This window comes from Procambarus clarkii, chromosome 65 (genome assembly GCF_040958095.1).
Source record: "Procambarus clarkii isolate CNS0578487 chromosome 65, FALCON_Pclarkii_2.0, whole genome shotgun sequence".
Lineage (NCBI taxonomy): Eukaryota > Metazoa > Arthropoda > Malacostraca > Decapoda > Cambaridae > Procambarus > Procambarus clarkii.
The window spans coordinates 15,688,432-15,709,373 of record NC_091214.1 but is presented as its reverse complement, the minus strand read 5'-3'; the positions used below and the strand labels follow the sequence as shown (position 1 = coordinate 15,709,373).

At 40.6% G+C, this 20,942-nt stretch overlaps 1 long non-coding RNA gene across 1 annotated transcript; it reads left to right on the top strand.

Annotated features, from left to right (window-relative positions):
• Window positions 1–1,146: 1,146 nt before the first annotated feature.
• On the top strand, window positions 1,147–13,824 carry LOC138354932 (uncharacterized). The gene is made up of 4 exons (XR_011223731.1): window positions 1,147–1,646; window positions 4,596–4,759; window positions 6,005–6,095; window positions 13,729–13,824. It is a non-coding gene; the product is annotated as an uncharacterized lncRNA (long non-coding RNA).
• The last annotated feature ends 7,118 nt before the right edge of the window (window positions 13,825–20,942 follow it).

Sequence of the window (20,942 nt, the reverse complement as noted above, 5' to 3'; positions counted from 1 at the left end):
TGGTTCAAATAGCCTCGGCTATCACCTCATTTTGTCCGGTCGTGATGGTCAAGTGGATTAAGGCGTCTTGTACATACCAGTTGCGTGGCATCTGGGAGTATGGGTTCGAGTCACTTCTGGGGTGTGAGTTTTCAGTTGCATATTGTCCTGGGGACCATTCAGGCTTGTTCGCATTTGTGTTCCTCACGTGTGCCCCAAAGAATGAGGTGATTTGGTAAAATGCTATGCCCAAGATTACTATCCGAGTGCCGGCGGTGGGGTGGTTCAAATAGCCTCGGCTATCACCTCATTTTGTCCGGTCGTGATGGTCAAGTGGATTAAGGCGTCTTGTACATACCAGTTGCGTGGCATCTGGGAGTATGGGTTCGAGTCACTTCTGGGGTGTGAGTTTTCAGTTGCATATTGTCCTGTGGGACCATTCAGGCTTGTTCGCATATATATATATATATATATATATATATATATATATATATATATATATATATATATATATATATATATATATATATGTGTGTGTGTGTGTGTGTGTATGAGTGTGTGTGTGTATGAGTGTGTGTGTACATGTGTATTCAACATTAATAATTTTGTAACTAGCGTCAAACATTGTTATTTGCTTAGCTAAACGAACTAGAGGGTTCAGTTCCTGAACCGATTATGTGCCTCTGTAATCCTTTACACCACCACCCACGGGATGGGTATGGGGTGCATAATAAAGAAAGAAATAGAAGAAATTGAAATTGCATAATACGGTTATTGACATTCAATAATAGTAAGATAAAGCAATGAGGACCAAATGGGAGACCAGTGATCAGATGAATATTACAGACTCAAGGGTAGCCTTCTCTTCTTGTATATAAATGAAAAAATAAATTCGTTTGTTTAATTCTAATGCTTGTAGGCGAGAACAGTTGTGAACGCCAGCTAGCGCACAAGTACATGAGCGCCCAAAATACTTTTACACAAAAGACATGTACAGACAGGCGTGTGGCTTCTGACTTCTTTTTTATTGATTAATATTAAATATTAGGCGCTTACCTATAATAGTTATCATTTTATACAAGTATAACTCTCACATAATAAATATAAAAGTAGTTTATCTAAAAACTGACAGAAGTGTTGTGTTTTGTGCGTTGTATCGTGTTTGTGGGCATTCGGGTGTGTTGTGTTTACGCTGGCGGGCGGCGTCCTTACCAACTCCGGATTATGTCTATTACATCACTAAACTTTATTTAATAACTATATGCCTGTTAAATAGAAGATTTTAATTGTTAATAGCATTATATTGTCGTTTTAATGTGGAACACGTACACATATGCGAAACATCGAAAGCTGGTGCCCGAAGTGGTAAAAATATTAGTGTGCGATGTTGTCAATATGGCTGTTAAGTTGAAAATTGTAACTGTTAAGAGCATTCTATTGTGGTTTTAATATTGAACAATTATACATATACGAAACAGACAAATCTGGTGTCCGAAATAGTAAAAATATTAGTGTGCGATGTGATCAATGTAAGGGGGATATTGGGTGTGCCTCGTATCCCCTACAACAACAAGAAGTTCGAGAGCGATGAGGCCGCCACCTACTAGCTTCAGGATGTCGTCGAATCTAAATCAACAATATACTACCGCCGCTACTTTCTCGGAAACGTAAGTACCTGCCGCTTTACTTCTCTCACCCTGCCTAGCCTGGCCTGGCCTGGCCTGGCCTGGCCTAGCCAGACCTGACCAGACCTGCCCTGGCCTAGCCTTACCTAGCCTAGTCTGACCTGGCCTAGTCTGACCTGACCTGGCCTAGCCTTACCTAGCCTAGTCTGACCTGGCCTAGTCTGACCTGACCTGGCCTAGCCTTACCCAACACTAATCACCACACGTGACAGCCCAAACGAATCGCAAATAAGTACACGTAACAAGTCATATGCCCGGACACTTTCACCTTGGGGACTGAGTGGTAACTATTGTATAGAAGAGCCGGCTCCCTGAGAGTGGTAAGAGGGCGTGATAAGAGGCTAACGTGTGGTCTTGAAGGAAGTCGATAAAGCAGACAATTTTCAAAAGGAAGGGCAGCATAACGAGCAGACAGGAATGGACAGACAGTCGGTTATCCCATAATGTGTAATACGCCCTGCACAGCATGGGTGGAGTGGGGGGGGGGGGGTTGTAGCAGTGCACAGTATGGTGATGGTGCGGGTGAAGTACACACCCACTGAATTCCTGCCATCAATAATTGTTTTCATAACCATTAGAACAATGGCATCCCTCCAGCCACCATCCTTCCACTGACCCCCTCCTCTGGTCCTCCACCTCAGACAATTACCCCCCACACCCCCTCTCCCTTCCAGACATCAGCATGTCAAAATCAGTACCATAATGTGTTTAAACTATTTAAACTAAGTCATTGTGTATCTCAAGGTATCTTAATTCATTTGAAAGTGTACATGTGCATTCGTTCATATACTCGCCTAATTGTGCTTGCTGGGGTTGAGCTCTGGCTCTTTAGTTCCACCTCTCAACCGTCAATCAACAGGTGTACAGGTTCCTGAGCCTATTGGGCTCTATCATATCTACACTTGAACCTGTGTATGGAGTCAGCCTCCACCACATCACTTACTAATGCATTCCATTAGATATAATCATATATGATTACACATAATCATAATCATTCCATACACATAATCATATATGTGTACGTCAACGTATACATACATGCGTATATATACCTCATATTAAAATACTGATAAACGAATGACCATGAACAAATTAATTTATAATTGTAGCATTATATATAATTTTAATAGACTAATTACGTGTTTATACATTTGAATGGTCCAGACAGGTGGCCAGCCTTGGACACATACACTTCTGGTAGGCACAATGACCTCATGTTAGACCCTTGATAGATTATGTGAGAGAGAGAGAGAGCTGGGGCAGGGAGGTGCGTGCCCCAGGGAGATAATCCATGCCCATGCCCCGCCTCGAGGTCAGTTCTCGAGTCACACCAAGAATAACAATCGAGCAAGTTGTCCTGACCAGGATGTGGCATATTAGGGAGGGTTGAGGAATAGGAAGCCTGTCTGATAGGGCTCTTGGCAAGCAGCTCTCCCTCAGTCTACCTATCTATATGGAAGAAATGTATCTAGGCCCTCCTCCCCCCTGCCTATTCTCTCTCCCCCACCTTTCTTCCTTCATTTCCTCCCTCCTTCCCTCCCCCTCACTGGTGAGAGAGTAGGAGTGTGAGAGTGGTTAGAGAACTCGTAGTTCTCACGCTCATGAAATTGTCTGCGACCCTGGAGGAGTAGAGCGGAGGGGGGGGGGGTGAAAGTAGGTGACGATGGAGGAGTAGAGGGGAGCATTATATGCAGTGAACGTAGGTGTCTATGGAAGAGTACATCATAGAGGAGGGTGAAAGGAAGGTGACGATGGAGGAGGAGAAGGGAGGGGGTGTGAAGGTAGGTGATGATGGAGGAGTAGAGGGGAGGAGGGGGGCAAAGGTAGGTGTCTATGGAAGAGTACATCATAGAGGGGGGTGAAGGTAGGTGGCGATGGAGTAGAGCAAAAGGGGTGGGGGTTGAAAGTAATCCCGAGTTTAATTTTTTAGTTATATATAGTGACACCTCGGCTTACAAATGAATATTTATGAACTTTTCGGGTTACGAGCCTAATTTCTTCGAAAAATTTGAATCGGGTTACAAACTTTGCCTCGGGAAAGGAGTTTGTTGATATACGTATGGGCTGACCTAGCGCGTGGTGGCATGGTGATCGCGCCTCAGTTTACCAGTGTCTCCTGCCTAGTAAGTATCGCGCCTGAATTTTTTGTAAAGCATTACATTTGTTTTGGGATTTTTGGCTATTTGAACATAAAATTTGTTATGATATATCTTGCCATGAGTCCCAAGAAAGCCAGTGGTAAGGTTCAAGCCAAGAAAACACATGTGAGAATGACCATAGAGGAAAAACAAGAGAGCATTCATAAACATCAAAATGGTGCACAGGTTGTTGAACTAGCTAGGCAGTACAACAAATCTGTCAACAATATGCACTATACTTGCTAAGAAAAAGGACATTATGAGCATTAAAGTGGCAAAAGGCATATCAACAATCCCGAAACAAAGAACACAAACACTTGAGGATGTTAAAAAGTTTTAATTAATTTGGATACACAACAAGGAGTTAGCAGGTGATAGCATTTCAGAGGCCATCATTTGTGAGAAACCAAGGCATTTGCATGAAGACCTTTTAAAGAAACCCCCTGGAACGAGGGGGAAAAAGATGAATCAAGTTTGAAAATGTGAAAAGTTTGTGTGACAATAGAGCCTCGTGGAAAACTTTTGCTGTGGTCATTACCTGGTGGAATGCACCCAGGATGGAGTATTAGGGCTATACTGTACATCTTTTAAATCATAAAAGTAATAAACATTTCCCATCAACCTTACAAACCATATTAACCTACTTTCATGTATTTCCCCCATGTGCATTTTAACAAAGTTACTAAATTGCCTTTATCATTCTATAAAATTTCAATTACAGTATACTGTATATAATTTTGTTAGTATAAATGGACTGAATATTCTGAAATCACTATTAATTTTACAATTTCAGATTCAAAGGTGGTCTGGACACCCAATTTGGTCAGACAGGTGAAGAGAGCATTTAGGATAGTTCGAAGAGATGAAGATGGTCACAATTGTGTTTGAAGAGGCAAACGCCCCCCTTTGCTCCTGACATTATGTTCAGCCTATTGACCCCTGCACACCTAACACAAGGTAGGTTGAAAACTCCTCCTTCATGTCATTGGTTCATTAGCCAGAAACTTAGGGCCCATGCAGGAATATCCCTAAAAAAAAAAAAGTGGCCCCAACAATGCATCCTCCAAGTCTGGAGGATGAGCAGGAGCATTGTCGAGAAGCAGGCCCTTCAGTGTCAAACTTTTCTCTTGCAGATATTTTTTGATGGCAGGGCAAACCACTCTACATCACAGTTTTTCTGCACGTTATATATTTTTTAAAACTCTTGGATTTTCGGAATGATACACGAGCAAGGGTTTAATTTTCAAATCGCCACACAGCACAAGAGTTAGCCTATCCTGACACAAGTTAGCCCAAGTTAGCTTGTGTCCGGGCAGTGACGTCTCCTCTTGGGTAATGTATGTCCTCTTCGGCAATTTTTTCCAGAATAGCCATGTCTCCTCACAATTAAACACTTGTTGTGGAATATATCCATCAATACAGTATCTACAAATTCTTTAAAATCACGAACAAATCTTTCAGCCCCTACTTTATCTGAGCTGGCACCCTCACCATGCCTCACAACACTATGAATACCACGTCTTTTTTCAAAATTTCTCAAACCATCCCCTACTCACCTTAAACTCTTTCGTATCTGCAAAACTCGTTCTAGGGGTTTTCTTTATAAGATCTTGCATGAAGATTTCATTGTTGACCAAACCACACACTGGAAATTGAATAGACGACGACATTTCGATCCGTCCTGGACCATTATAAAGTCGATTGTGATGAGATGAGGGAAGCAAGAGCATTAAGTAGGCAAGAGAGAGAGGTGAGGAGATGGCAAGTATGTACGTATGTACATGAATAAAACATGTACATACTTATACATAACGTGTGTAAATAGTGTAATAAACACAATAACAGTATTTTGGGAGGAGGAATGTTGGCAAGTAATGTGTTGGAGGAGGGAGGGAGGACTGGCAGGGTGTGGCAGCTCACTCATGTTTTTTGGGCTCACCATACCAACATAGTGGATCGTTATGGTGAATACATACGTAGATGGGTATATACAATGTGTGTATATAGTGTAATAACAACAAAAACACTGTTTGATTGTAGAATATGTCGCATATATGAGGCCCATAATTTTGAGCATAGTGATGTTCTATACTTTGAATTATATAAATTCCACAAATTACACACTTTTAAATAATATTACAGCAAAAAAAGGAAGAAATGAATGAGAAACTTCAAAATAATTGCGCAACATTTTATTCACAGCAACTGCCGTCGCACGGGGTGGCGGGGCCGACAGACCCCCAACGCTCAGCGCCCATAATTTGCTCAACTTCCCAGCTCCATTGCAGCTAAAGTAAGTCACATACAATATTTTTTGTTTAGTTTCCCCGTGATCAGACTCTGCATTTTAACAATATAAGAAGAGAAAAAAAATTTTTGGAAAGAATTTATTTCTTGTGCACCAGGGTGTTATTTGGAGACAGAGCAGTTCAGTGGTTAACTACTAAATTTTTTTTTCTCCCACACACGCACCCCCCTAGGAAGCAGCCTGTAACAGCTAACTCCCAGATACCTATTTACTGTTAGGTAACAGGGGTCATCCCCTTTTGTACAAAGAATCTGCTAAGCTTTTAGGGCTAATCTTTGACACTCGTTTGTCTTTGTCGCCCCATATTTTTTACGTCCGAGTTGAATGCTCTAAGGCCCTTAACTAACTTTAGGTCATGTCCCATACTTCTTGGGGAGCTAATCGACACTGCTCCTCTCTTTACATTCCTCTCTCGTTCTGTCTAAACTCGATTATGGCCCTGTTTACTCGTCTGCTTCTCCTTCTACCCTTCACCATCTGGACACACTGCATCATACTGGGTTACGGCTCAACTCTGGTACCTTTCCTTCGACACCTACCCTAAGCCTGTATGTTGAAACTGGCGTCCTGTTTCTACAGGATCGCCATGATCGCTACTGTCTTCTCCACCTTGCACGGTCCTTACAGCACCTTCACTCTTGCTTATGTCATGCCTTGACCTTTACCCATCCTGTGGTTCCTGTTCCCCTTCACCACCTATCTCTTTCTGTACGGTTGTCTCTCTTACAAAATGCTCTTTCAGTTTGTGTTACCAATATTTCCCCTCGTGTCATTCCGTCTTTGCCCCTGTGGAGGGGTCCCCGTTCCTAAATTCTGTAAGCCTTGACCCACATGACTAAAACTTTTACCCCTCCTACAGTTCTAAATCACCTTTTACTTGAACACTTTTCTTCACACTTCCACTCTATTTCCGTCTTCACCAATGGGTCTTAAGTCTGCAGACGGTGTAGGCTACTCTGTTGTTTTTCCTGACTGCACCTTTGTGTCTCCTGCCTCCGGAGACTAGCATCTTCATGGCAGAACTTTATGCTATTCTCTATGCTCTTCATCAACTCTTTTCTCGCTGTCAATCCTCCTCTGTGTTTGTAGTTGACACTTGCAGTGCCCTCATGGCTCTAGAATCCTTTAATCCAGTCCATCATTTGGTAGTTGAAATTCAACATTGGCTGTTTCTTATCTCCAGTAGATTTAAGACAGTGGAATTTCGCTGGATTCCCACCCATATTGGTGTGTTCTTAAATGAGCGTGCGGACACTGCCGCTAAGGAAGCTATCCGTATCTGTCCCATCTCCCGTAAAGGTATTCCTTATTATGACTTTTACCCAGTTATTCATTTCCCCATTCTTGCCCGTTGTCAGGGTTGTTGGTCTTCTGTTACTGGTAACAAACTGCGTGCTCTTACGAGTAGTGTGTTCCCGTGGCCTTCCTCCTACCACCGTAACCGGTGGTGGGAAACGGCTCTGGCGAGGTTGTATATTGGTCATACACGTTTAACTCACGGGCACTTAATGGAGCGCTGCCCTGCTTCTTATTGTCCAAACCGTTGTCTCTACATGTCCTGACTTCCAGGACTTACGTGTCTTGCTTCCCGACCATCCCTCACTGTCAATTGTCCCTCGATAAAATTCTTGGTAAATTCAATACCTTTGATATTGTTCGCTGTATGCGTTTTTGTTCTTGTATTGGCGACGTTAGTGATATTTAGCGCACTATGATTATCCCACACATTTGATGGTTTGATAATTACTGTACTGTACACTACTTTGGTTTGGAATGTATCAAATAAAGTTGTTTCATGTATTCAAATGTGTGAGAAAATCCACTGGGGCTGTGAGATGAAGCGAACCTGTAACAAAGGCATTGCCAGTTGCATACTCTACCACCACCGATGGTAAAAGTCTTACAACTGGATATCTTGTGTGACGGGTTATGGTATCACAGCTATACTGAACCAAGATGGTATGGCTCTCCCTCACATAAATGAAAGAAATGCTGCTATTGGCCTTGCAGTGTGTAAGTTGCAGGTGGAAACAAATGAAAATTATCAAATAAATAATTAAACAATTTACTGAAATAGTAATGAACAAAAATAACACATGACAATACTTGACTATCATGTAATGCAAAGGTGAACAAGTTAGTATGACCTTAAATGCAAAAAATAAACTATAAGCAATGAATAAAAGTATGAAGATATACTGGGTACTGGTGTTCTGAAGACAGCTACCATACCACCATGGCATCAGTCACACGACGTTGGCTGGAAGCGGACGACGGGTTAGAGACATGAAGGTGATCCTAGAGCACTAAGGGAGAGATTGCCTCTCCAGGGAGGCAGCGCTCTATATAGTCCGGCGGTGATGACTCATCCAGTGTCAACACGAGGTGGACATCTGGTCAACTAGCAAACTGCTCGTTGTGGCTGGCGGTGCCTTTGTGTTGAGCTGTACCACTGTCAGTTGAAGGCGGCTAACTGCTTGTTTGTGGGGACAAACTGCCAGTTAGCAGTGGCGCCCAGGCTTGCCCTCTGAGTCGTACCAGGCCGTGCCAGGCCCTGGGGGGTATGGAGAGGTGGCAGGACTGATTGACTCTTCTGGGCTGGTGGTAGATGTATACTTCCAGTGCAGAGGCATTGAAGGTGAAGGGAAAAGGCAGTTCCACTGCTATGCAGGGGATTCACGTGGACACTTGTGAAGCCACAGAAAAGTCTGGAGGCCCTACTGAAGCCAGTCCAAGTACTGTATTAAATAAAACCCCTGAAGTACGCCGGTGAAGGGTAAAGTGAAGGGTGAAGCAAGACCGTATGCCCCAACTTCAGGCACACACAGAAAATCACGTTTTGGTCCCGCCTCTCAACTGTGTATTTGAAGTTGGGGCGTATGGTGTTGAACTGCTTCAGCCTTCACCTGAGTGCTTGTAGGTCTTACGTAAGACGTTGACTCAAGGAGGGCCTCAAAACTTGCTGTGATTTATGGGGAAATCCGGTTGTAAGACTTTTACAAAGTCAGTAATATACTGTGGTAGAGTATGCAGCTGCCAGTGCCTTGGGCAAGGGTTTACGTCGCCTCACAGCTCCAGTGGATTTTCTGCTGGTGTATATCAGGTTGTGATTTTGTGTGTGTACCGTATTGTTATGATCGCCGTCTGATAAGTCCTTTCTGGCCTCAAGAGTCATTTTACCCACCTAGAAAGATTGCAGATGGCCAAAGCAGTTATTTAAGTTAAGAAGGGACAAGTCTTAAACAGAATTTTGCATAATATTTGACTGTAAAGGGGTAAATTGAGGTAGATTGAAAAACAAAATGGTGAACCGGGCAGGCGGTACTCACAATTAGGCGAGTACACTCGGGAACTTTTAAAGTGCAACCAAACATGCTTTAGGCTCTCACAACAAGAGGTGAGTGGTGGTGGCTCAGGTGCTCAGCCAATCAGAGCACCTAAGGAGGGCAGGAGTGAGAGGGGGGTGGTATGTGGAAGTTTGGTGACAGTTGTGTGTAGTTTGTTTATCTTCATTGTAAGTTTCATGGCTTGGTGTGCATTTCCCTAGTAAATTTAATTAGGGAAAAATTCAGGTGTTTGATTTTTTAAATCAACTTTTTAAATGTTGAGTTGTTAAAGCCTCAAAGTGCATGGAGTTGGTTTGGGAGTATGGCATCCTCATGCTGTTGCGTGCTCGCGTGAGGTAGCAAAGGTGATGTAAAGTTGTGGGGTGTACATGCTTGGGACGTCCTCTCTCGGGATGGCTGGTGTTAGACCTGCGTGTTTGTCGGTTGTTGAAAAGCCGTCATCCTTTGCTGTTGTGGTATTGATTTTACATTGTTCATCTTGTAATTAATACTGTAGTGCGATATCTAGGGCTACCATTTGTAGGTTTAAAATGTCTAATACAAACAGTTGTCCAATGAGTTTTAATAGGAAATATCATCCACCAAGCACCATTGTACAATTATATTAATTGATAGTATATGGATTGTGCAGAACTGCTTAGAATGATCTTTAACACTTGGCTATATTGGTCATGTCAAATACCTGCACGGTGAATGCTCAAAGACCCTTTCTTTATTCAGTGTTGTCACATACCTCATGGGGGTATGGATAGGCAAACACTCATTCGGTTAAACTTGCCTTGTAGTACTTTCAGAGCTCAGTAATTTGGAATCTGGTTAGCACTTTCCAAATAAATTGACCTTTAAAGTGAATTCCTATTTAGGTTTAAAACATTATACCGAATGAGAAACTCGGATTATATAGCCGAACACCAGAAATGTTGTTATTCAATTTGGTTGCCTAAAGCACATTCAAGGACTACACATTACATGGCATTCCAGGATTCCTCTATACCTTGCCTTATGCTGTAAACATTGCCACAACCCTGTGTTTTATTGATTTAAATGGCCACAGGGAGGCATACAACACTGCAGATTATGATGTCATTAGTTATCCACTGTGCTGACAAGTGGGCTGACTGATGTTCGTTGACACCTGTATCGTGCTTCAATTTAATCGCCAGGAGATCACCCTCTCACTAGACTCGTCTGTAGGAAGTAGAGTATAGTATCTCAAATTACCTTGGATCATAAATAGCATAAGACTTGGGGGTAGGAGAGGGTTGCAGTGTTTGTCATGGCTCTCAGTTGTTCCTGGTATTAGGCAATTTAGTTCTGGAATCATTTTTGTTGGCCAATGTTAAACTTTTTCGAAAGTAGATGTTTTTCTGAAAGGGAAGGGGGGGGGGAACCTCTATGCTTGGATACAGTTATCTAAGTGAATACTTAGATTTATACAGTAGAATAACTACCTTCTTTTCCTTAGTCAAAAAGGTTGCTTGTTTATTTCTAGGGACTTGTATTTTCTTTTATTTTTAACTGCAGCAACTTTCAGTGAATGATAGATTCTTACTGAAAGGACGTTTACTTCATTGTTGTTGCTTTATGGTCATCTCATTGTGTACAGGGATTCCGCGAAGCTTTTGGGGTTAGTCTTTGACACTCGTTTGTCTTGGTCAGCCCATATCTCTTGCCTCCGAGTTGAATGCTCTAAGGCCCTTAACCTCCTTAAGGTTTTGTCCCATACTTCTTGGGGAGCGGATAGGCGCACGCTCCTCTATTTGCACTCCTCTCTCGTCCTGTCTAAACTCGATTATGGTTGCCCTGCATACTCTTCTGCTTCTCCTTCTACTCTTCGCCGTCTTGATGCTTTGCACCATACTGGGTTGCGTCTCGGCTCTGGTGGCTTTCGTTCGACTCCCGCCCTTAGTTTGTATGTTGACACTGGCTTTCTCTCTCTTCAGGACTGCCGTGATCGCTACTGTCTTCGCTATCTTGCGCGGTCCTTCCAACATCCTTCCTCTCGCCTCTGTCGTGCATTGACTTTTCCTCCTCCTGTGGTTCCTGTTCCTCTTCATTGTCTCCCACTTTCTGTCCAGTTATCTCGCTTACAGGATTCTCTTTCTGTTCATATTTCTAATGTTTCTCCTCGTATTGTTCCTTCATTACCTCCGTGGAGAGTCCCCCTTCCCAAGTTTTGTACGTCCTTGACTTGTATTACTAAAGCCTTTACCCCTCCTACAATTCTGAAAAGCCTCTTCCTTGAGCACTTTTCTTCGCACTCCCACTCTATTTCCATCTTCCCTGATGGGTCTAAGTCTGCGGATGGTGTGGGCTACTCTGTTGTTTTTCCTGACCGTACTTACATGTGTCGCCTCCCTTCGGAGGCTAGCGTCTTTACGGCAGAACTTTATGCTATTCTCTATGCTCTTCGTCTCTTGCTTTCTCATTCTCATTCCTCCTTTGTGGTTGTAGTTGATTCTCGTAGTGCCCTCATGGCTCTAGGGTCCTTTAATCCTGTCCATCCGGTGGTCATTGAGATTCAACATTGGCTGTTTCTTATTTCTAGTAAATTTAAATCAGTAGAGTTTTGCTGGGTTCCCAGCCATATTGGTGTTTCAATGAGCGTGCGGATGCTGCCGCTAAGGAAGCTATCCGTTCTTGTCCCATCTCCCGTAAAGGTATTCCTTATTCCGACTTTTATCCTGTTATTCATTCTTCCCCGTTGGCAGGGTTGTTGGTCCTCTGTGGTTGGTAACAAGCTGCGTACTCTCAAACTTAGTGTGTCCCCGTGGCCTTCCTCCTACCACCGTAACCGGCGGTGGGACACTGCTTTGGCACGGCTGTGGGTTGGTCATACCCGCTTAACCCACGGTCACTTAATGGAGCGCCGCCCTGCTCCTTATTGTCCGAATTGCGTTGTCCCTCTTACAGTTGTGCATATCCTTGTTGAATGTCCTGACTTCCAGGACGAGCGTGTGTCTTGCTTTCCGACCGTCCCTCGCAGTCACTTGTCCCTCGATAGAATTCTAGGTGAATCGGATACTTTTGATATCGTTCGCCTTATGCGTTTTTGTTCTCGTATTGGCATTCTTGGTGATATTTAGCGCCCTCTGATTATTTCGCACTTTGATGGTGCTACATGGCCTTCCCGGTTTGGTGCCTTCTTTTGGTAATTACCTTACCTTCATTGTTGTTTCATTTTAATGTGGTAGTTGTGATATGGATTGTTCTGGCTCACGTGCAAGGTCTTGGATTTTTTTGTTTTATATTAAGAAATTGCCAGTCTTGTTACTATTTGTAGAGTTAGAGATCTGCATTAAGGCCTCAATATTATATTCTTTATTTTTTTTATAACATGTTATCAGCAATTTTTGTGGTTGGTAATATTTAGATTAATGTCAGTGATGTATATGACAAGGGTTAAGACCCCTTGTGGTATGACAGCATTTTTCCCAGTCATTTCTTTAACAAATGAAAGGGTCCTCATAACCATTCTTTTGTCCTTTCTACCATGTACCTGTTTGTTGCTTCTTGGTCTTTCATTTGGTACTTTGGCTATTAAAACAATGGCCTTTGGTAATGTTGCAATTACCATTTCTAAAAAAAATGAGCAGGTTCATTAGGCAGGGTTTGTTTTTAGCAAACAAAGTTTTACAAAAAAAATTCCATTCCTTCAGGACCTTGCAGATGTTAGGTCAAACTAATTGACAGTAATCTGTTTTGCCCTTTCAAACAATGATGGTTTAATCTAGGTAAAATATTTCAGAATATCTGAAGTTTGGCAGACAAATCATTTAAGAGCTTTGATTAAATTTAATCAAAGACTGAAAACCATGTTGTATAGATGCTTCAGTGTCACTTTTCTAATGTTTTTAAATTTAACAAATCTTGTTAATTTAATCATAATTTGTACAAAGCTTAGGTGTTGCATAGCTTTAAATTTACTTTCAAATATGAAAACTAAAATATTGACTAAAGTTTCTTCCACTTTAATATTTCAGACTAATTTGCAATATTTGTTAGTTTATGTAAATTGAATAGGTAGTCCACTTTTACATCTTTTCAATGCATTTTGCATGCACCTATGTAACAAGTTACAAATAGGTGTAAATTTTACCAAGTATTTATTTTCAAAGTAAAAAATTCAGATTTAAACATTGCATCAATAGTAGTAAACAATAATTTCCAGCATAATTTCAGGATAAGGTATATAAAGTAGTTTCATTAAAATTGTTTTATTTAATTTTACATAGTAGTTTTAATACATCTAATATTTATTACTGTTTCAGGTTGTGGGACATGCTCCTAGATGAACAGAAGATCCAAAAGGCCAAGACAACTCCAGAGCAATCACCTGTAAAAGAAAAATAAACATTAAACAGGGACACTACTTTTATTATCACCAATGCCTAATAACAAGCCCAAAAAATCCTAACAGCCTATCTTTTAAGATAGGCTCAGCAAGGCCTATCCCTTCCTCTGGTTTTAGTGCAGAGCTTGTTCCCTGAATGGGTGCATTACATCCACCACTTTAGTGCCATCAACACATTGTACATATGCTTTACTGAAAGCACTGTACAATGCATGCCAGGCACTAAAGTTTTAGATGCATCCACCCATTCAGCAAACAAGCCCTGTGAGAATTAACAATGTAACCATTGTTAAGGGTCCCTAAACCTATGCAAATCTAGTCCATCTATTAGATGGGTAGTAGAGCAAAGCTCTGAAAAAGCCAAGCCAGGGAAATCTGCAGGACTGCCTGGTCCCCTTTTATGAAATGGGGTAGGATCAGTACAAACTGCATCATCCCCTGTGGGTTGTAACAGTAGGACATGGTTACACACCTATAAATGGACTAGATAAGAGAATTAAGATTAGGTCATTGATATAGCTAAAACATCAAATTCAAACTCACCACTTTTGTAGATTTCCTTTTGCAGAGTAAAGGAGCCTCACTCCAAGCCAGTCCATGCATCATATCACCTGAAAAATATTTCAACAAATTAATTTCAGATTTAAAGCCAATCTTGCTTTACTTTTCAAATTAGCATTCAGTACTTTACAAATTCAGATGTAAAAAATTTCTTTAAGGAATTTACCTTTCCTACATATTCTAGTAGCAGTAGTAGTAAAGATCTAATTTAGCAATATAAATATATATGGCATCAATTTGCCAAGTTTCAGTAAATGTCATTTGAGAAACTATCCACAACTGCACTTCAATGGCAATTTACATTTATCTTTAGCCAATGCTATATTGTTTAAGTTATTACTATTTTTTTACTTTTATGCAAATCTATTCAGATTAACCTTTGCTTAAACAGAATCAGGCAAGTTGTAGTAATTAACTTCCAACTCACAGAGGGACTTCTGCACTTTCCAAACCACATTTTGTAAAACTATATAAATTTAAAACCAAGCTAAAAAGTAAACATTGAATATTTTTTTTTACTTTCAAGGGAAAAATACCATCACTTAGAACAAAACTTTTCCTGCAATTAACTTTGACTCATGATTACCCTTAACAGTGTTATACATTTATAGATTAAAGCTTATTTAACAAACATTTAATGTTAACTAAACAAGATTTATATTTCATTAAAATTATTAATAAAACACCCTCAACTATGCTGTTTAAGATCTAATGCCCCACATTACAATTTTCACAATTTCAACATACCATTCTATTCAATACATTCCTGAAAGGACTAAACTTGCAGATATGGTACCCACTAGCCTAAGCATAGACTTCCATACCCTAACATTTAATAGGTTTTTAGCAATTAACTTCTACCCTCTAATTCCAATGATTCTGAATAGCAAGTGCCAATAGGCACTGCCACTGGCTTATGGCAAAAGATTCTGTAGCAATAGAACTATAAGCCACACTTTCTCCCCCCCCCCTTCCTCCCAACTGTTCACTGTCAAAAGGGAGGGGGGGGGGGTGTCCATTTACTCTTACCACTTACATTTTAGTGTGGGCTTCATCCACTATTCTGATGTTAGCTGGAACATTTGTGCCAGCTGCTGGTTTGAAAGGGAGGCATACCATGTGCCAATTCAGGAAGCTTTCCACGTTCCTCACTGCATGTCAGCTCAGGACCTCACTACCATGTTGGGAGGCAGTTGAAGACTAGCCAATCAACATCCCAGGCTGGAGAGCAGTGCCAGCTCGGGGAGAATTTACCACCTGCAAAAAATTTAATACTCTTAACAATCTACACCATCTAATCTTTACCTAGCCCCCAAACCTTACATTTGTAAGCATTAAACTGCATCTGGTAGTCTTAACCATTTCAAAACTATATAGGGCATCGGTATTTTTTATTTGCTAATTCTGCAACTATTGCAGTCTAAACCATAATCTTGCGAATAACAGAGGTACAAGGAGAGCTTTTAGGCACTACTTACAACACTTCTCCCAACTTAACCCCATTTATACCAATTTCCTTTGGTATAGCCATGACCTAATCAACTTCAGTCAGCATTCCCAATGATCCGAGCCCCTATCAATTTTGCGCCACTATCAAAATCTCTGCTCAAGTCAAGGTACACAAAATCACAAACCTTATCACCATTTCCTCAACTATGCAACCTAATCCATGAACATTTAGTAATAAAACTATGCGATTCATGTATCTAGTCATGTTTCTCAAAAAGAGTACAGAAATGGCACTTGCAATGTTAGATTCTAGTAACTTTCCTCACAATAGACTAAGCTAATTGGTCACTAACTTAAGCGTTAAAGTTAACTCAAACTTTTCCTTTAAAGCTTGTTATATTAGGAACTTTCCACGACCGGCCTTCACCCGACATAATTAAATAGGGTAAAAACGGTATATTAAATGCAGTAAAACTACGGTAAATTCAATATGATAAACTTGCATTCTTTAAGCATGGGCTGCATAGTAAGTGAACTAAACTAAATGTTAAGCACCCTGGCAAACCACTTCGTTCTATTCAATTTATTTAATCACTTTGTCCGGCTAGAATTTTTAGATTAGATTAAAGGAACACCCTCCCTGGTAACGGCTGAACTAGTTAACCAAATACAAATATTTAGGTAAAATACTTCATAAAACCCGTCTACTTCCCCCACCAGTAGACTTGTTCAGCTAAAGGCATAATGTAATGTTCCACTTTATACTTTCTTATTTATTTACTTTAGTAAATAAAGACTTAAAAAAACACTACCCCATCTGTGTAGTTACCGGTTACCTGACATTCTACGCTTAAAATAACCCATCTATTCCCCATAATTGTTCGATATAACTTACCTCTCACCCGCTGGTCGAGTACACAGCAGTATATATCCTCCTCCATCACTCACCGCGTGGATACTATTTCACTCTGGCCGCAAATTGCCTCAAATCACCTACGTTGTCCATAAACATATATAGAAGAGCAACTGACCGTAACACCCGTATAGCGATCACATAACGTGGGAACATTAGTAGTACTGCTGTCAAAACATAGATGGCGCCAGGACAAACGGTAATTCCTATGGACTCGCCTAGTTATGCGTAGGGAATTGAGCTTCAGCTGTTTGGTCCCGCCCCTCAGCTGTATTCACCTAGTTGTACTCACCTAATTTGTGCTTGCAGGGGTTGAGCTTTGGTTCTTTGGTCCCGACTCTCAACCGTCAATCAACAGGTGTACAGGTTCCTGAGCCTATTGGGCTCTATCACATCTACATTTGAAATTGTGTATGGAGTCAGCCTCCACCACATCACTGCTTAATACATTCCATTTGTTAACTACTCTGACACTGAAAAAATTCTTTCTAATATCTCTGTGGCTCATTTGGGTACTAAGTTCCCCTTGTTCGTGTTCCACCCGTGTTAAAGAGCTGTCTTTGTAACTATCAAAATGCATATATCTTTGCTTTCACTTCAGTTATATATATGACAAGGGATTTAAAATTTGCCTATATTTCTGCTTCTCTGATGACATTAAAAACTTTCGTTTATTACAGTATCTACATAAAATTAACATTTATCTTCATTAGGTTGTAGTTCTCATCAATAGGGAGAGCGTCGGTAAAAAAAAAAAATTGTTTAAATATAAATATCTTTCCTCTCAATAATATGCCCGAAACGCTATGCGTACTAGTGGCTTTAGGTATTGTATGTACTAGCTCTATCTATAAATCCAATATTATGTTTGTAAATCGACTATTTATGTACTTTCCTGAATAAAATGAACTTTACTTTACTAATATCTAATCTCTGTGACTAAAACGTAAGAACGACTTTTTTCTGATCAGGGGGAGAAAGATACTGGCAGTATGGGGCTTTAAAGTTTATTGAAGATTAAATTCTGCAGAACATGTAAATATATAAAGTAGGAATTAACAGTAACAATTCCAAGTCCGAGGACTAGATTTAACTTAAAAGGTACACCCGTAGTAATTATGAGACCTTAGCCTATAGTGACATGGATACTAATTCTGCAGAAACCTAAAGCTTAACTGGTACTAGAATTAAGGCCGAGTGCAAATGTGTAGTAATTATATAACACTAGGATATAACAGGCAGGACACAAAGAGTAACTAATAAGTGAGAGACCACATAACACATAATGTACCCGACCAAGAGGCCGTAAAGACCTAATGAATAAGGAGAAGGGGGTGACTACAAGTAGGGCTTACTAGCACCTAGACTGGGCAAAGTATTAGCTGCGGACAGCGGGACACTTGGGGACCGGCGCTGCACCCCCCTTCCCACATGCAGTGGGGAGACAAGGGGGACAACTGTGCAAAGCATGACGGGGGTACAAAGACAGCCGCTTGCAAAGGGGAGGAGGGTGGGCTTTGCGAGGGCAGCGGCGAGGGCAGGCGGAGTGAGGGCAGAGCCCCTCTGTGCCCCCGTATTTATACGGCCCCAGACTGCCCGCGCAACGCCGCGGGACGCGCTGCGCAAATGTTTCTTTCTCCCCCATCAGAAACATCCCCGCTTTGCGAAGCAGTGGCCATATCTATGCCTTTTTGATAACATATACAATTATAAGCTTTATTAGTGAATCACTATTAATTAAACAATATATCAGAGAGTGTGTAAGGTTCGGTGTTCCATGTGCGTGTCTGTGTCTGTCCCTGTGCCTCTGCTCCTGTCCCTGTTCCTGTCTCTGCCTCTCCTCGTTTCTGACATTCTCTGTGTCAGCCTATCTCTGTCTCTTTCCTCGCTCTATCTCTGTCATTCTCTCACTGACTTTGCATATCCTTATCTATACGTCTCTGTGTCTAACATTCTCTCCCTGACTCTGTCTATATCTATTTCTCTGTCTCGATCTTCATCTCTTTCTCTCTCTCTCTCTCTCCTTCTCTCTCTCTCCTCTCTCTCTCTCTCTCTCTCTCTCTCTCTCTCTCTCTCTCTCTCTCTCTCTCTCTCTCTCCTTACATACATACATACATACATACATACATACATACATACATACATACATACATACATACATACATTTATTTAACACATGTGGTACACGCACAAGGGGACACAGGTGGAAGCTGAGTACCCAAATGAGCCACAGAGAGATTATAGAAAGAACTTTTCAGTGTCAGAGTAGTTAATAAATGGAATTCATTAGGCAGTAATGTGGTGGAGGCTGATTCCATACACAGTTTCAAGTGTAGATATGACAGAGCCCAGTAGGCTCAGGAATCTGTACATCAGTTGATTGACGGTTGAGAGGCGGGACCAAAGAGCCAAAGTTCAACCCTTGCAACCACAACTAGGTTAGTACATACATACATACATAAGATATAAAACAGTGGAGGATTCCCAGGTAGAACAATCAACCACAATGCCCATTACCCCTTTACCCTGATGTCCTTAACTACACAACTATACAAGAGTCATTAACACGTGTAATGGCTGATCCCCCATCACGATAGCATAAAGACCAATTGCCTGACCCGCAGTCCGTCTTGCTCCTCAAATAATTTTCGGGTTAACATGAAAACGTCTCTCGAGTTTATCTTTCTAATGTTGTTTTCCCATCTTTCATTTTATCAGCTTAGTTCCTTTATTATGCCCCAATTACTCATCCCTTGAGCGGTAGTTAAACTGAACCCAAATTTAAAAAAAGTTCCTTTTGCTAAGCAAGCTACAGGCTTGATAAGTCAGATATATTGTTTGTTAACACATTTCTCAACAATGAACAGTCAGTTTTATCAAGCTAACATATCTTAACACAACGAGTGAGAGTATTAACTGGTCTAATTATTTTATTAGATCAGTATATATTATTAGATTATATATATTATATATATATATATATATATATATATATAATATATATCTATATATATATATATATATATATATATATATGCGAACAAGCCTGAATGGTCCCAGGAATATCAGTAGTTTTCAGAGATATATATATATATATATATATATATATATATATATATATATATATATATATATATATATATATATATATATATATATATATATATATATATATATATATATATATATATATATATATATGTATGTATGAGTGTGTGTGTACATGTGTATACAACATTAATAATTTTGTAACTAGCGTCAAACATTGTTATTTGCTTAGCTAAACGAACTAGAGGGTTCAGTTCCTGAACCGATTATGTGCCTCTGTAATCCTTTACACCACCGCCCACGGGATGGGTATGGGGTGCATAATAAAGAAAGAAATAGAAGAAATTGAAATTGCATAATACGGTTATTGACATTCAATAATAGTAAGATAAAGCAATGAGGACCAAATGGGAGACCAGTGATCAGATGAATATACAGATTCAAGGGTAGCCTTCTCTTCTTGTATATAAATGAAAAAATAAATTCGTTTGTTTAATTCTAATGCTTGTAGGCGAGAACAGTTGTGAACGCCAGCTAGCGCACAAGTACATGAGCGCCCAAAATACTTTTACACAAAAGACATGTACAGACAGGCGTGTGGCTTCTGACTTCTTTTTTATTGATTAATATTAAATATTAGGCGCTTACCTATAATAGTTATCATTTTATACAAGTATAACTCTCACATAATAAATATAAAAGTAGTTTATCTAAAAACTGACAGAAGTGTTGTGTTTTGTGCGTTGTATCGTGTTTGTGGGCATTCGGGTGTGTTGTGTTTACGCTGGCGGGCGGCGTCCTTACCAACTCCGGATTATGTCTATTGCATCACTAAACTTCATTTAATAACTATATGCCTGTTAAATAGAAGATTTTAATTGTTAATAGCATTATATTGTCGTTTTAATATGGAACACGTACACATATGCGAAACGTCTAACGCTGGTGTCCGAAGTGGTAAAAATATTAGTGTGCGATGTTGTCAATGTACGGAGTGTCTTGTATCCACAGGAGGCTGTTATGGCAGCAAACACTCCAGGCGACCATATATCTTGGATAAGTCGCTCCACACAATTGTCGCTTGGACCGTCGACTTCCTATGGCGTCACCTCTCACATATTTATTTTTTTTTTTTTTTTGAGAATATACAAGAGTGTTAC